Source organism: Aedes aegypti, chromosome 3, assembly GCF_002204515.2.
Source record: "Aedes aegypti strain LVP_AGWG chromosome 3, AaegL5.0 Primary Assembly, whole genome shotgun sequence".
In the NCBI taxonomy this organism is placed as follows: domain Eukaryota; kingdom Metazoa; phylum Arthropoda; class Insecta; order Diptera; family Culicidae; genus Aedes; species Aedes aegypti.
This window is the reverse complement of record NC_035109.1, coordinates 199,542,252-199,560,909: the sequence shown is the minus strand read 5'-3', so window position 1 is coordinate 199,560,909 and position 18,658 is coordinate 199,542,252. Positions and strand designations below refer to the sequence as shown.

Sequence of the window (18,658 nt, the reverse complement as noted above, 5' to 3'; positions counted from 1 at the left end):
AGGCAAACTCAATGATGCAGATGAATTTACCTCTTGTATGTAAACCAACCGAATTTACCAACGTAAGAGCAGTTAAAATCGTGCTGAGCCTTTTTGGTTGCTTAAAATAGTTGAGTTTGTCACTAAATGTCGACTACTTACCACGAGAAAGCGCAAAATAGGTGCACGAAAAGTTTGGTTGCCGTGGACGTGTCTCATGGCGCCGGCCGGATGATTTTACAGCAGAAGATTCTCATTTGACACATTCCCGCACGCGCATCAGTTTGTTTTGATTTGATTTTGACGACAAGTCAGTAAAAAAACATCAACTACTGAATAGTCGGTAATTGTTTTTACTGACTTTTCGGCCTGTTCGGTAATGTTGCAAAATTGGGTCTGACAGCTACCGAAGTTCAGTAAAAAGTAAAAATTATTACTGAACCTCAGAAGTATTCAATCAAAAAGCTGAAAGTTCGGTAGTTTTTATGGTTTACAATTCGTGCCCAGTATACAAAATTACCGAACAAGCAAATCGTGATTGAGTGTGTATACACATGCAAAAATAGTCAATCGGCAAAGAAAGCTCTCAGTTAATAACTGTGGAAGTGCTCATAAGAACACTAATCTGAGAAGCAGGCTTTGTACCAGTTGGGACGTAACGCCAGAAAGAAGAACCACCTACCATATTTTTGAATCAACCGTTAAAAAGGTAGTCGATGGACAACGATGGGAGTGTGACGTCTGTTTGTCTGTGCTCGAACATAATCCATTTTGATATGTAATACATTTTTAAATTTTTGACGTTAACTATTTTGTTTTAATAATTCAATGAGTCGTGAATGAAGGATGAACGGTGAATGGCGCCCTTACCGCTCAACGCTCCGTCATCGTAATCATCGCCATCATCGAAACTTCAAAAGCAGTTTTTCTGTTCAAAACTGAAAATTTTTCGACGAAAATGTGTTCACCGTGTTGTGGTTGGAGAATTGAATACAGTGAACACTTTTTTCTGTAAATTTTCTTGACTGAACGAAAAAACTGCCTTTGAAAATTGCGAAATCGATGACGGATCCTGCCCCCTTACGGTATTTCAATATGGACTTTGCATGTATAGGGTGTCCCAGAAAGCATGGGCACGACTTTGATAATGAAAATCATAGTACTTTTCCAAATAATCAAATATTTTCGTATTATTGTATAGGCTATTTCAACCAGCATCTATGATATTTTTTTTTTTTTTTTTTTTTTTTTTGTATGGTATTCAGTTGGAGCTGCCTGACAGCTGAACTTGTCAAGGCTGAACCCTCGGTCTGGCTTTTGCCAAGTTTCCCCTCTACCAGGACCAATACTCAGACGGACTAGGCAATGGCGCCCACATGAACACTGTTTTTTATTAGTATTGTGACGTGGTAGTTTTTGAAAAGTACCCATATTCCCTTGCTTCTGAGAAAAGGAAGCATTGTGAAAATCAGCAGCTCCATCAGAATTTGTTTGAAATATTCTGATTACTCCTGTCTTTTACGATAGATTAGAGTCTTAAATGTCAATTGTCGTCAAGTTTTAACAAAATTAGGCTGTTTAGTAGTAGTTCTAGTTAATTTAATTTGTTGTTGTTAAAAGTATTTATTGGTCACTAGTGGTCCCGGCAAACTTCGTCTTGCCATCAAGTAGGCTGTTGAAAAACGTCATGGAAAGCCCCGTGCAAAATGGAAGTTCCGTTCATTCCTGTTTTTTTTTCAATTTTCCCGTTAAATATCCTTTGCTTTTTATATACACAAACACGTCGGAACACTTCAGGAACATAACTATGGAAGAATTTTCCAAATCCGATAGCCCATTCTCAAGCCATTTCGTGACATACAAACACCATTCCATTTTTATTTATATAGATTACGTTCATATATCCTTAAAGAAAAAAGTCGCTTTCCTTGTCTGTTCAACAATTTTTCGAAACTAGCAAGTGTACCCTAATGATCGATCTCAGCGTCTTACTTTCCATAGCCATTTTTATAGTGAATATTGAAGAGTAAAGTTACCTTAGGCTTCTATTACAGTCTCCTACAAGATTCACTTTTCGGTGGCAAATGCAATGCTTCACAACGCCTACTTTCTACTTGTAAATTTTGCGAAAATGAAGCTGGAATTAGATTAGATTAATCCCTATTCTCTTGGTTAGACAATTTCAATTTTTGATTTATTCATGTTTTTACGTAAATATAAGGATTTCTCGCATACTCTGAGATAACGCCCTAAAAGCCATTGGAACCACTTGCGTAGCTCGTTGTTTCTGAGCAAATGAAAGAAATAGCATCCAAACCAACATCACGGGCAGGTAGATATTGATCCTTTCTTCCCCATAGCGTTGTTAAATTACATGAAAATCCTTTGAAATGCTCAGAAACAACGAGCTACACACATGGTTACCAATGGCTTTCAAAGCGAGATCAGAAGTTATGCGAGATTTGTTCTTTGACCTTTAACAAATCGACCACAGCTGGAATCGGATTGTTAGTTCCAATACAAATTTTACATGCTTACATTTTGCATTTCAATTTAAATAAGTGACAGTCCGATCAATTAACATATCGTCGCTGCTACATTTATTTTTTTCTCAGATTTTTATTATATGTACGTTTTTTCTGACATAGAACAAATTTTGTAAAACAAAGTTGCTCAAAAATAATGCGATTTGTGCAAGACGGATAAGAGATGCTTCAAAGAAATGTTACGTAATCAATACATCAATAATAAAATTATTCATTAAAAAATCGCAATCTACTCTTGTTGGGTACAGTAATCAAATGTGTGGAAATCAGATTTTTATCTTTACTAACCTTGAAATGGCAGTATGGTGAAATCGTGCCCATACTTTCTGGGACACCCTATATAATGTAATTCATATTTGATCAACAAACTGCCCTCTGGGATGTTTTTTCATTAGACTCAGTTTTTATGCAGTTTCTCAGGTATTGTATTATTTTTTTACGAGAAGCTATTTTGCCATTTCAGCAATGTTTTGAAAGTGAAAACAAGTTCTGATTGAACTATATGTATAAATCAAATTGTTCAAAAGTGCGATAAGATTAGAGATTTAGGTGTCATATTAGATTCTAAACTTACCTTTACTGATCATTATAATACGATTATCCATAAAGCTACCAATATGTTGAGATTTATTATGCGTGTTAGCTACGATTAAAACCTTATACATTGCTTATGTAAGATCAGTTCTAGAATATTGTAGTATTGTGTGGTCTCCACATATAAAACACATGGTGATAGAATCGAATCAGTACAGAAGCAATTTCTTTTATATGCCTTACGCAAATTAGGCTGGACAACGTTTCCACTGCCATCATACGAGGCTCGATGCATGCTTATTGATATTCAAACCTTAAATGGGCGTCGCGAAATAGCCATGATTTCATTTGTCAATGCTATTGTATCGCAGCGTATTGATTCCACCAATCTTTTAACATGTTTGAATTTCTACACGCCCGCTAGACAGTTAAGAAATTGGAATTTGTTTGCATCAAATAATCATCGAACTAAGTATGCAAAATTCGGCCCAATGAATCGAATGATGTCTCTTTATAATCACCAATGCACAGAAATTGATCTGACCATGTCGCGAACAAAGCTAAGACAATATTTTAATTCCTTAAGATATAATACAACATAGAATTAAGCAAACATGTAGTCTACTATTGATTGACGAAATAAATAAATAAATAAATAAATATATTCTGCAAATACATGGCTCTCATTTTGATCAAATGATTCTTTAAGCTTTTACTGCAGGTCGAGAAACCAAGAAAAATAATGTTCAGATTTCCGTCCATTCTCTAAAGATACATTCGGGAATTAATCTTAACTTGTTTTAATAATTCTGGAATGCTATAGAAATAACTTTGATTTTTTATTAAAATTTGTCAAGGAACCTGTCCTGTCTGGATCGGCCAGGAATATCCCCTGGGACTATAATCAAAAATTACTCAAAGAATCACAATAAAAAAAAGTAAGGGATACTACACATATTTTTTGGTATGTTTCTCCAAAGATTTGAAGCTCGTATAAAGAATTATTAAACAAACTACTGAAGCATTACTTGGTTATTTTTTAAACTGTAGGAAAAATCTTAAAGAAGTTCATGGTAGAATTTTTTAATAATTTCTAGAAGTATACATAACATTAATAGACAAATTTATGATGGCTATGAAGGCAAAATTCATGGAAAGTTTTGGAAGAATGGCCGTTGTGAGAATATCACCAAGAACTTCTCACATGCAATAAAGCTGAATTGTCCTACATTGAAACATTAAGGTTTTCGCTCTTTTGGATTCATTTTTTGTTGTTTATATAAGTTTTGTTGAGATGCTCTCAATGCCGCGCATGGCGTACAGTGATCATTGCCATGGAGTTTCTCGGAAGCTGCATGGGGATTTTTATCGTTGGAATCCAAAAAGCGAATTTTGTATGTTTTTATTGTAGGCCAATACAGCAATAAATCATGTAACAATCACTCACATTTCTTCTTTCCTTATCCTTGTTTTCATATCTAACCCGCCATTACAACGAGAAAAAATGCATCGGAGAGGAAAGACATGGCAGCGTATTGGCCGACAAAAGATAAGTATTATATGTCTGTAAATATTCTTATTACTGATTGAAAGGTGAATCATATTAACTAAATTTTTAACTAATAACAAACTTGTTCTACAGAGCTATTTACAAAACACCACACATAATACCTCCTTTCCCAAATCCTTAGACAAAACACTTCACTACCGCTGTATGTATGACTGATTCATGTTCTTTCGACCTTGCATCATGCATACGTATATTGGAAGTCTAGAGTTGAAGCAAAACTTAAAAAACCTCCTGGTCAAAGATGTTGCGTTGCCTACTTCCCAAACTCCAAAATCCTCGGTAGTTTTTTCAAAAAATATTTTAACGAGAGTTTATGACAATATGTTTCAATTATTTTAGATTTTGCACCAGCAATTCCCTCTAAAGAACATTACTACAGATTTGTTCAGCAAAAAACCTCCAACAAATTCTACCATCTTGTTTTTTTTTTCTTTGTGGCGTAACGTCCCAATTGGTCCCAATTTCTCATGAACATTTCCATAGTTATTGACTGAAAGTTTTTTTCCCAAATGATCATTTTTGTATGTACAGTAGGGTGCCAATGGAATGTATGGGAAAAATGTTGCCATCGAATTTCAAAAAAAGGTAGGGCTCAAAAGTTTTGTCTCCTCGAAAAAAGTCCCCATGCAAAATTTGAGCTCAATCGGACTTCATTAAGTGGACCCCCAAAGCGGTCAAAGTTTGGCTTTTTTGACCCATGAAAAATATCCAAAGGGGGGGGGGGTACATGAAATTTCCGAAATCGAAATTTTTTTTTTGATGCCAGATGTCTTAGAAATGCATGAAACGTCGATATCTGGTGTTATTTGGAAAAAATTTTTTTTGAAAAAATCGACCTTTTGGGACTTAGTAAATTTTTGAGTTGGGGGAGAGAATTGAATTTGAAATGAACGATTTGAATTCAATTGCTGAGAAATTCAAGGCAATAGTATTGAAACATATCCTATATGATTGTTGGCCACTGAAAGCATATGATATGTGATATTTCATTAGGGTGGTTCATTTACTTTCCATTAGGGTGGTCCTTTTTGTTAAAAAATAAAAAATAGAATTTTAATTGAATATTGAAGACAATAGTATTGGAACATCTCTCACATTATCGTCAGCCATTTTCTACATTTAATATGTGGTATTTTATTAGGGTGGTTCACTTATTTTCCATTACGGTGGGCCTTTCTGTCGAAAAATCATAATTTGAATGCGATATTAAAAACAATAGTATTTTATCACCTCTTTCATCATCGTAGGCCATTTCCTTCATTAGATTCGTGATATTTCATTGGGAAGGCTCACTTATATTCAATTACGGTGATTCTTTAAAAAAAATTGAGTATTTGAATGGAATAGTAAATACAAGAGTAATTAAACATCTCCTATGTCATCGTAGGCCACTGTTAATGTATAATATGTGATATTTCATTGGGGCTATTGTCCTCAGTTTTGCATAAGAGTGATCATTTAATTTGTAAAATATTCTCAATAGATCTAACAAATCAACTTTGTTTGTATAGTTTTGAATCATGATTCTTCATTGGCATGCAACTCTTCGTTAAGCTATTTTCATTAAGGGTTTCTTTTGAATAGTTAAAATAAAACGTTCCAATCATCAGTGAATTCAGTGAAGCACAACTCTAACTGCCATAATCAAAATACAGATAAAAAAGGAATGAAATAATTTTTGACGTATACAAATTATGACAATAGCTTGGGCGACGATGAAGGGCAACAAAAGTGTTTAGTTTATATTTTCAAAAGAGATTCTCAGCCTTGGGCTCCTTAATTCCCGAAACAAAAGTACGTTGCCTTCTGCTTGCTATAGTACACGCGATTCGGTTGTGACAACGTAGGTAATTCAAGTTTTGACAATCAGTTCTCGTTTATTCTTCAAAGATGTAACAAAGTTCCTTCAAGAAATTTCGTCGGAATTTCATATGGATTTTTTCGTTGGAGTTTTCAACGGAATTTTCTTTGGAGTTTCCTTTTGAATTTTAATCGGAATTTCCTTTGAAATTCCTTTTAAAAATTTTTATTTGACTTTTCTACGAAATTTCCTTTTTTTTCTACGGAATTTTTATCAAAATCGGAAATTTATCCTGAATTTGCTTCGGAATATCCTGTGGAATTTTCTTCGGTATCTTTAGAAGTGCCCTTTTGAATTTTCTGTGGTATTTCCTTCGAAATTTCCTATGAAGTGTCCTCCGGAATTTCATTCTGAACTTTTCATTGGAATTTTCTTCGAAATTTACTTCGGAGTTTCTTTTTGAGTTTCCTTCGAAATTTGCTTTGGAGTTTCCTTCCGAATTTCTTCTAAAGTTTGTTTCGGAATTTCCTGTGTTATTATCTTTGGAGCTTCCTTCAGAATTGTATTCGAAATATTATTTGGAATTTCTTTCGAAGCATTGGAATTTACTTTGGAAATTCCTTCGAAATTTTCTTTGGAGCTTTCTTTGGAATTTCATTTGGGATTTCTTTTGGACCTTTGAAATTTACTGCGGAATATTCTTAGAAATTTCCTTTACAATTTTCTTTGGAATTTCCACAGAGTTTTCTTGAGAATTTCCTTACAAATTTGCTTTGGATATTCCATAGAAAATTCCTTAGAAATTTTCTACGAAATTTCCTTTTAACTTCCTTTTTTCATTGCAATTTGCTTCGGGATTTGCTTTGGAATTTCCTTAGAAATTCCCTTTTGAACATGCTTTGGATATTTTTCAGAATTGTCGTCGGAATGTCCTTTGGAATGTGCTTCAGAATTTCTTTTGCAATTTTATTCATTTTTTTTAAATTTTTTTTTGGGATTTCCCTTGTATTTTCGAAAGATTCCATCGAAGTTTCCTTTGGAATTTCTTTTGGAGCTGTGATCTTTTCTTCGAAATTTCCTTAGAAATTCCTTTTTGAATTTCATTCGGAATTTGCTTTGAATTTTTTATGGAATTTCCTATGGAGTTTTCGGAAATTCCTTTGGAATTTTCCACGGATTTTTCTTCGGAATTCCCTTGGGTTTTTTTCGGAATTTCCTTTGGAATTTTATACGCAATTTTCGTCAGAATTTCTTCTGAAATTTGCTTCGGAAATTCCGTTGGATTTTTTTTAGTTTCCTTCGGAATTAACTTTGGAATTTCCGTCGAAATTCCCTTAGGAGTATCCTTTAAAATTCCTTTGCAGTTTTCTTTGGGGCTACTTATCAAATTTTCTTCAGAATTTTCTTAGGAATTCCTTTATTACTTCCTTCAAAATTCTCTTTGAAATTTCTTTCGGAATTTCGTTTGAAGTTTACTTCCAAATTTGTTATAGAGTTTCCTCGGAATTTCCTTTGGAATAACCTTTGGAATTTCCTATGGAGATTTCGAAATTTTATTTAGAAGTATTGATTGGAATTTTTTCCTTTGGACTGTTTTCCGTTGAATTTTCGCGGAATTTACTTTGGAATTTCCTTCGTATTGTTTTTTCGGAATTTTCTTAGGAGTATCCTTTAAAATTTCTTTGTATTCTTCGGAACTTCATATCTCATTTACTTCAGAATTTCCTTTGGAATTTCTTCATGAATTTCTTTCAGTAAGTTGCTTCAGGAAGTTATTTTGGATTTCTTTGGAATTCCTTTCGGAATTTCCTTCTTCAGTTCTTCAAAATTTTCTTCGGCGTTTCCTTTGGAATTTCTTCTGGAATTGCCTTCGGAATTTCCTTTGGAATTCGCTTCGGAAGTTCCTTTGAAATTTCTTATGGAATTTCCTTTGCAATTTCTTTTAGAGCTGGCTTCGGAATTTCATTTGGAATTTTCTGCGCAATTTTCGTCCGAGTTTTCTTTGGAATTTGCTTCGGAACATCCTTCAAAAATCCATTCGGATTTATTTTTCTGGAATTTCCTTTTGAATTTGCTTTGGAATTTCTTTCGGGATTTGCTTTGGAATTTCATTTGGAGCTACCTTCGGGATTTGATTTGGAATTTTCTACGTTATTTTCGTCGAAATTTACTTTGCAATTTGCTTCGGAATTTCTTCTAGAGTTTTCTTCGGAATTCCTTTTGGAGTTTCATGCTAAATTTGATTCGGAATTTGATTTGGAATTTCTTTTGAAGCTTTGAAATTATTCCGGAATTTTCTTCGGAAGTACCTCTATAATTTTCGTTTCCTCTGGAATTTTCTTCGGTTTTTCCTTCGGAATTTTCTCTGGAATTTCCTTCGGAATTTTCTCTGCAATTTCCTTCGGAATATCCTCTGGAATTTCCTTCGGAATTTCCTTTGGAATTTCCTTCGCAATTTCCTCTGGAATTTCATTCGGAAATTACTTTGGAATTTCCTTCCGTATTTCCCCTAGAATATTCTTCGAAATTGTCTCTGGAATTTCTTTCGGGATTTTCTCTGGAATTTCCTTCAGAATTTTCTCTAGAATTTCTTTCAGAATTTCCTCTGGAATTTCCTTCGGAATTTCCTCTAGAATTTCCTGCGAAATTTCCTCTGGAATTTCCTGAGAAATTTCGTCTGGGATTTCCTTCGGAACTTTCTCTGGAATTTCTTTCGGAATTTCCACTGGAATTTCCTTCGGAATTTCCACTGGAATTTCCTTCGTAATTCCCTCTGGAATTTCCGTTGGAATTTCCTTTGGAATTTCCTTTGGAATTCGCAAAACTAAATTGGAAAGGTCACGAGGCTCAATGCTTGATCTCTGAGATGAGTGCATCTGAAATCACGAAGTAGCAAGCGGATTTTGTATGAGACAAGGACTCCAAACTGGTTCAGCTTAGTGAAGTGTTGCATTCCGAATGAAAATCACGCAAAACTTTTCAAAAGACCTTTCTAACAATGAGAGGCTTTCTAGAAAACTCTTTTGTTGTTAACTAAGTTACCTTTACATTTTTCGTCGAACATTACGCAAATATTATGTAGTAGTCCACACCATAATCTTTCGGTCTGTAGATATTAAGGTTGAAATTTTTACAATGATACCATAATTAAGGAAAGTGGACGAGACTTTTTCGAGAAATCATGGTTTCAAACTATACGAAAAATGATGCACCCTAATGGAAAATAAGAGAAACTCCCTAATGAAATATGTTAATAGTATCCTACGATGATGTCGCATATCAAATGGAACTAGAGGCGCATGAATTCAGAGGAATTTAAAGCCTCTCTAAACAAAAATATCACGAATCTAATGAAGGAAATGCCCTACGATGATGAAAGAGGTGATAAAATACTATTGTTTTTAATATCCCATTCAAATTATGATTTTTCGACAGAAAAGCCCACCCGAATGGAAAATAAGTGAACCACCCTAATAAAATACCACATATTAAATGTAGAAAATGGCTGACGATAATGTGAGAGATGTTCCAATACTATTGTCTTCAATATTCAATTAAAATTCTATTTTTTATTTTTTTTTTATTTTTTAACAAAAAGGACCACTCTAATGCAAAGTAAATGAACCACCCTAATGAAATATCACATATCATATGCTTTCAGTGGCCAACAATCATATAGGATATGTTTCAATACTATTGCCTTGAATTTCTCAGCAATTGAATTCAAATCGTTCATTTCAAATTCAATTCACTCCCCCAACTCAAAAATTTACTAAGTCCCAAAAGGTCGATTTTTTCAAGAAAAATTTTTTCCAAATAACACCAGATCTCGACGTTTCATGCATTTCTAAGACATCTGGCATCAAAAAAAAAATTTCGATTTCGGAAATTTCATGTACCCCCCCCCTTTGGAGATTTTTCATGGGTCAAAAAAGCCAAACTTTGACCGCTTTGGGGGTCCACTTAATGAAGTCCGATTGAGCTCAAATTTTGCATGGGGACTTTTTTCGAGGAGACAAAACTTTTGAGCCCTACCTTTTTTTGAAATTCGAAAAATCGTTTTTCATTGGCACCCTACTGTCTATGTTGCCATCTTGTAGTACCGAATCCAAGTTGTAGATAATTAATATGAGGAGAAGTATCAAATCTAAATGTACTGTAAATGTGTTTGGTGTGGTCATCGATGTGCTTTATGTTCGTCTTATTGTTATTGTTCTGAGGTCTTCTCAAAATGAGAATTCAATTGAATAATGTCTCAAGTTAGTTTACAGTTTGGATAGACAAAGTTATTGGTACGGTATTATGAATATATAGGGGGGCTGAAATGATATACAATATGTGTTCGCTAAGAACTAAAACTGTTACTTACCCCTTTCTTAGTATACCCACCAACGCATATGGATCGTTTTTACCTCAGTTTGATGGTAATTCGATCCGTGTCCGTGCTGATCTATGTGCTTCGGCTCTTAACACGACGTTTGATACATACGACAGACGACTTGCACCCTCATGATGGTGTTGTTGTTAGTTGTTATACATGAAAAGAAAGAAAGAAAGAAAGTTATTAGTATTAGGAATAAACAGGATTTAGTGAGTTTTCATTGAATTACATTTGACTAAATCGCTGATTATAGTCAACGACATCGGAAACTTTATGTGTTGACTGTTGATCTAGTTTTTCCTCAGTCCCGTTGGTCAGTATTGCTAAAGGTCCTTTTTAACATGTTTATTAGTACTTGGACAAGTTGAATATTTTAAGTTTACTACTTTTGTCATGTTGGTCAATAATGATTTTGATCAGTTTGTTTTATACATCTATTCATATTCAAATCTGGTCTCGTCTGTTTTCATTTAGAATCGTCGTAAATACATTTCTATGTGTTAAAAACTATACTAGAAATAATAAAGAAATAGAAAGTCATTTTTTATTGTCCGGATCCACTTTTCGGTGACAAAATAAAGCTCCATCGCGCCTAAGCCCTATCTATTTATTATAATTTTGCGAGAATGAAGTTGTTGTAGTTTTATGATACCAACATAATAAATGTGGTTTTTTATTATGATTCTAATGAGAGAAGCATAACAAATTAACATTTGTGTCACATTCTACTCGATGGATCCTCAGTCATTCTCCTCATTAGTCAATATTATAACCATTTAAACAAAATCTAACCTATCTGCATCAAAGCGTGGCTACGGCTCCTGTTACCCCGATGCCTGGTAACAGGATAACCGTTGGATCACATCCGTAAGATTTATGCATCTATGCCAGATGGTTGATGACGCGGCATTAAACAAATATTTCCTGATGTGATACCACCACGACTGGACATGTCTTTGGTTCCCATATAAGTGCTAATGGGGTAAGCCCACCCATCGCGGCAAGATTACACGTCCTAGGGGAGGGAATTATCAAAACTTTTTTATTTCTAGGAATATTGATATAATGTGTTCTACAAAGTTTAAGATCAGAAAATTTTAAGATAATTCGACAAAAAAAGTTTTTTCAAGCTCAAAAATTGACCGTTTTAGAGCATATTTTGCTATTAATGTAGGGTGGCCCATCGAAAATAGGTTTTCATATTTAACTTTTTTTTATTTCAAGTTTCTCAGCAAAGTTGTCTTCCCATTACTTTTAGAGCTGATTAAAATGTAAAAATACAAGAAAAAGCTAATTGAAACGAAGCTCTATTATAATAAAATAATAGAATAGAATCTATTCGTAATGAAAATTTCATCTACTTTCTTGAACATAAAGTATCATCGATACGATAGAATAGGAACAGTGATTCCTCGATATTCTTCCTGGAATTTCTTCAGGGATCAATCGAAAATTCCTCTATAAATTTGATTTTTTTTTTCTAGTGCAACCTCAGAAATGTTCCACGGATTCCCATTAAAAAAAATCATGGAAATTTTCAGGACCTCCTTTTGGAACTTTTATAGCATTTTGTTTTGTTCTTCTTCAAGAAGTATTATAAAAAGATCGTACTGGGATGTCTCACAGAGTTTTTGCAGTAATTTTGTAAGATAATTAATTCAAAGATGTAAACAACTTTATCCAGAAATGGCTATAGATATTCTTTTGCATTAATGAATTGGGGGATTTGGATATTTTTTTTAGAAAATAATCTTGTATCAAATTCTTAAAAAGCAGTGATTTACTTAAACATATTTCAAAGAATACTTTCAAGACTTGTGGAAAAATCTCCAGAAGATGTTGTAAACCATGCGTTTTAACTGAAGCGATTCTGGATGGAGAAAGAGAAAATGTATGTACGACGAAATACTTCTAACGAATTATTTCTCGAAATTGAAAACATTTTTCAACATAATATTCAGTTGAGGACCATGATGACGGTTATCATGCTTATCAATTAATTGTTTTTAAAATTAAAATTTAAAGTGTGGTACGATTTCTGACGCTTTCTCTGGAGGAATTCCTAAAAAAAAACAGAAAATCACCTAGAGGAAACCCTGGAGCAATTTTTGAAAATGTCTCTGAAAAGCCTTGAAAAAAAAAAACCTGTTAGAATCTTTTCTTGTGTAAACTCTTGAAGAAATCTTTAAAAGAGTTAAAATGTTTTTAAATCCCTGCAGTAATTCCTGATCAAATGTCAAAGAAAAATCTCAAATCTGGAAATTCTAGAGTTAATCTTAAAAGGAGCTTTTCAAAGAATCTCTTGAGGAACCTTGATTATTTTTTTTTAAATACCAGAAAAAATAGATGAAGCAATCCCTTAAAAAATACTCGAGGAATTTTCGAAAGGAATCTTTAGCGTAATTTCTGGATTTCTGGAAGAATTTTGAAAATAATCCAAGAAGGAATTCGTAAGGTATTTTATGAGAGGAGTCTTTGAAAGTTTTCTGGAGGAACTTATGAAGAAATCCTATGTGGAATTCCTGGAAAAATCTGTGAAAAATTATACATAATTTTATTATGGTACATAGAAAATGCGTCTCGGCCACTATGACTTGATATTTTTCTTACAATGATATCTTGTAAGACAATGGATACAATGGATCTTGTAGTCCCGCTAGTTAGATTATTTTTTTTCAGGGCCGTACACTTAATAAGCCGAGGGATGAATGGCGCCCTCAACCTTCACCATTGTCTTACATAGTATTTGGTACAACATACATTATTCACATTTCAACTTTTCTCGTGAAAACCAGTTTCATCTTGCTTCTATCACAAAAAATAAAATAAAATAACAAAAAAGGATTCTTGGATTTTGACGCTGGTCAATGAGCGGTGAATTGCGTCCTTACTGCACTATGAAATTTCTTAAGGAATATTTTGAATACTTTTTGAACTTATCATGGGATCTGCGAAGAGGAATTCAGATAATTTCCCGGTGTAATTTTGGAAGGAACTCTCCTAGTAATGATGATAATAAAATATTCTTATGAAATTTGCTGCAGAAAACCGTAAGAAACATAAATACAACCAAGAATCCGTAAAATTAAAACATATTGAAAAGCCCTCCAGAATGTCTGAATCTTTCCAAAAAAATCTCTAGAAATTGTCCGAAAATACTGAAACACGACACTTTCATAGGAATTATATGATGAATATAAGAAATCTTCGAAAAATTATCGTTCGGGTAGTACACGGTGAAATTATCAATTTCCAAAAAAAATTTGGAAAATCTCAAATTTCCAAATAAAATTCTCCTTCAAATAGGGAAATTCGCAAACAGACAAGTGCATCTGTACCTGAACATATGCCGAACATACCAGTAACAAGACCAATTTCCTGGCCAAAATGTTTAAATACGCTTATAAATAGTTAAATAATTTTATAAGCTGTTAAAGTACCATTATTTTTTATAGTAGGCCATTAGAACATGAGCAATATGGGTGCCCATTTTTATATGGGAAAAATCAAACCGTAAAAAAGCTACGCCTCCCAAATGGATATGGACATATATTTGGACTTCCAGGAGTAATTGTGGAAATTTGAGCAGAACGTAGATGAACTATATAAGTGGAGGGCGGGGATATTCTAAACAAGTTTGAGTTTTTGTACGAAGAAAATCCACCAAGTATATGAGAAAAATAGTTAAAATTACCCTTGGATAGCGCTGTAGCCGATGAATTTCTTTCATTTTTGATTTGAGGATTCTTCGATCTATATGGAAGGGACTGCAACAAACCGGAAGTCTACTTATGGAAACTAAAATTCAGATTCCCCTCGGAGTAGAATGCGAAGTATACATATCTTCTGTTTAAAATTTTATTATTCATTAATAGTAGGGTAAAGAACCACTTGACCAATTCCATCACTTCCATGATTTACTTTTGGGGGGGTTCTCACCCGAATTATATGAAACTTTGCAATAAGAAGCACTTAAATATGACGCGTGTTGCGGCAAATTATGAGCTCAATTGCTTTCGAAAACCCCTCCTGCCGAAGTGAATCAAAAGTGCCACAGGCTCCACTTCACTTTCGAATGACATCCAAAACTTCACGTCATACGTCGAAAACTCTTTGACTTTGGTGATTTCCAAAGTAATCGACTAAAATTACCTGAGCAACATATCCTGAACGAATGAATACACAGCTGCATCGTTATTTCATAATTTTTGGGGTAGCTTCCGATAGTCTAGTTGCTGTCTGGTCTTGTTCCTGCTGCTAAGACAGTTTTTAGCTGATTTCCCCACGACCGCGGCGCATTTTATCGCAGTACCGAAATTCTTCAGCGTTTCATCCGATTCTTCAAAACTGGAGCCGGAGCACTAATTGTTATCGTATGTGATGTATGTAATCTACACTCAAATATTCGAGTTTTAGAAGTTTCTCCTTAATATTCTGATTTTTCTCGCAAGAATACCTACCAAGCAGATTGAAAACCAACGAAAATCTCCATCCTTTTCTGGACCCACTGTGCAAGTTTCTTTGAGGAAAACAAAAACAAATTGTGTTTGACGAGCGTATGCTAGTCTACGTGTGTTCAAATGTCACTAAGCTCTATATAAACAAGGCGAATGTGGTGAACAAAACACACACGCTCGTTCAGATCTACTCACAAGTGAGTAGATTTCGACTCACTTCGGAACAAAGTGGAACTACTCAAAAGTGAGTAACACCATCGTTACTCACTTTAGAGTAACATTGTCAAATGTCAATATGGGAGTAAAGGCCCAAACGCAATGATAGCGGAACGGCAACGGAATGCGGAACCGGTTCGCCAGCATGAATCACAACATCTCGACTGAGCTGACAACAAATGAAATTGGATCAACACTGAGTCGACAAGCTGATTATAGTTCATGCTGGCGAACCGGTTCCGCATTCCGTTGCCGTTCCGCTATCATTGCGTTTGGGCCTTAACACTTACTCACTTTGTTTCATCTGAAATTTGCGAAAGTGAGTAGATGTCACTCACTTCAGGAAATAATATTTTTGGAAATAAATTTATTATGTTATTCATAAAATCAGGAGAAATATACAAAAAACATAACATTTATTTATTATCCCTTACATTACTATATGAATAATACATGATAAAAGTAAAACAAGTAAAAAAAATGATATTTGTGTTGAAAATTTCGCTGCTATGGAATGGATCCCCGGATGTTATAAATCTCTGGGGGATTGATGCAACCATGGAGGATGTAGTTTGACCGTGCCAGTAGCCTTCCCGGTTGAACTGTAAAGAATTGATAATTAGCCCAATAAAAAGTACGACGGTAAAACTTACTGTTTATATTTTTTTCTTGCGGTTGTTCGATCAAAACCAGGACTTGGTCATTTTCACATCTACCTCGCATCACTTGATATCAGGATTATTGACTTTGCAGCACTAATCTGGAATTCGTCGGTTGGACTTCCGAAGCGAAGTTTCAAGCAAACTAACTGCCATTGCTCTGCCGGATCGGCTTTTGTCTCGACTGTTTTTGAAAACAGTCCGACATCACGTCGACGGAAAAATTTTCACCACAACGGAGGATTTGTCAGTTCGAGCGCGCGCGAAATTTTCACAAGTCTTTGACGTTTACAAAGTGAGTCAAGAGTAGATGTTGTTGGGCAGAGGTGGACACGGCACAACGGAAGCGAAACACCGAAGAAATGGAACCGGACAAGGAATGAAACACTTGTGTGAATGAAACGAGATAAGCTTTAATACACTTCTGATCGGGTTGAATATAAACGGATGAATGAAAAAATCAACTGTACTTTGCACTGTTGCTTTGCCTTCTCCTTCTCAATGATGCGCTTTTGGCGCGCTCGTTCGACGGTGCAGTGGGTAGCATTCAGGGTTGCCACCTTGGTTACCACTCACCGAATACTGCACGGAGAGGAAACAGCATTGCATATTCCATCACTCCTCCTCAATGCTGATCCTCGCTACATCCCTCGGATTGGCTCCTCCTGACTTCTTGCTCTTCTGCCTTCTTGCTCTCCTGCCGTCGGCTCTTGCTATGCCAACAACGTATTCCGACAGATGACCGGGTGGGACACCCCGATTACTCCTCCTGGATCGACGCATGTCTTCAGGATTTTCTTCCGCACTAGAATCTGGAATTTCTTCTTTCACTTGCAATGGATCTTGTTCTTCTCCCGTATCGTCCAAATCAAAATAGTCTTCTTCTTCACTTTTGTCCAACTCGGATCCATCGAATTTGTCCACTTCGGTAGGCTGTGCCCCCGAGAACCACTCAACTTCACTACCTTCATTCACTTTCTCCCGTGATGAACACTTCGGATCCTGCATTTCTAAAAACTTCGCATCTTGGCTTATCGTCACCATATCCGTTCCGGTATCTACGAACCGGTAGCCTTTATGCTCCTCCGAATAACCGATGAACGTCAACTTTCTCGCTTTGCTCTCGAACTTGCCACGTTTCACTCCTGGAACATGCACATATGCCGGACATCCGTATGCCTTCAGATGCCCCAGCTCAGGCTTGCGACCACACCACTTCTCGTACGGTGTCGTATCCACTGACCGGGACGGAAGCCTGTTCTGCAAGTATGCAGCAGAAACGCAAGCTTCTCCCCAGTAACGCTTGTCCAAACCAGCATCCAACAGCATCGTTGTAGCCATCTCCTGTAGCGATCTATTTTTCCTTTCCGCCACTCCGTTTTGCTGAGGCGTATACGCAGTCGTATACTGTGCCTTAATACCTTCGTCAGCAAAGAATCGTCGCAACTCTTCGTTGGCGTACTCACCACCGCCGTCGGATCTGATCACTTGTGGTTTCCGCCCAAACAAGTTCTCCACGTACCTCACGTATTGCTTTATCTTACCAGCAGCCTCCGATTTCTTCTCCAGAAGATAAACGACCGTGTATCGACTGAAATCGTCGATCATCGTCATCAAAAATCGTTTTCCACCAGGCGTCGTCGTTCGCATTGGACCACAGAGATCTGTGTGAACCAACTCCAAAACACGCTTCGATTTTCTTTCAGCTACTTTCGGAATCGGACTCCGCGACAACTTACCCTCCAAACATGGCTCGCAAGTTTGTCTGATGCCGCAATCCGTGACCTTCACGCCTAAGCCCAATTTGCCATCGACAATCTTCGACAATACTGCCGGGTCTCTGTGTCCGAAACGCTTATGCCACTGATGTTGACAGTTATGATTGTGCATCTTACCTTCTACTTTCCTTGCGACTTCCACCAGCTTCAGCTTGTACAGGGATCCAGTCTGCTCTCCGGCAACAACCACCTTACCGCTGACGTCGCAAATGGAACAGCCATCCTTTCTGAATTTCACCACAAATCCTTTCGCGGTTAACTTGTCCACAGATACAAGTCCACTTGTTAGGGAGGGAACATACAACACATCGCGCAACTTTACTTCAATTGTATTTCCATCTCCACCTACACACAACACTACACCTTCACCGCATCCAGCTGTGGCAGCAACTTTGCCGTCGGCCAAAATCACATTTGGACCAGCCTTGTCTTCGAACGTCGTGAAAAATTTCTTGTCACTTGTCATGTGGCAGCTCGCTCCACTGTCTATAAACCAGCATTCACGCTGTCCATCATCCGCCACCATGAAGCACACACCGGCACTGCAGGTTTCGTTTTTCACTTTCTTCGCAATCGATTTTTCTTCTAGCTTCTTCTCGTCTTCACCGCTTTTCTGCTTCGCCAGATAAAGCCGGCAATTCCGACGCACATGGCCAGGCTTGTTGCAGAAATAGCACACTCGTTGTGAAACACCACCCACACTTTGCATTGCACTTTTCATCGCTTTCATATCAAAC

General features: G+C 36.1%; 1 long non-coding RNA gene across 1 annotated transcript; it reads right to left on the bottom strand.

The window, feature by feature from the left end:
- Positions 1–15,015: 15,015 nt before the first annotated feature.
- Positions 15,016–15,362, bottom strand: LOC110678391. The gene is made up of 2 exons (XR_002501562.1): positions 15,272–15,362; positions 15,016–15,202 (listed from the first exon to the last, which is right to left on the bottom strand). It is a non-coding gene; the product is annotated as an uncharacterized LOC110678391 (long non-coding RNA).
- Positions 15,363–18,658: the final 3,296 nt, after the last annotated feature.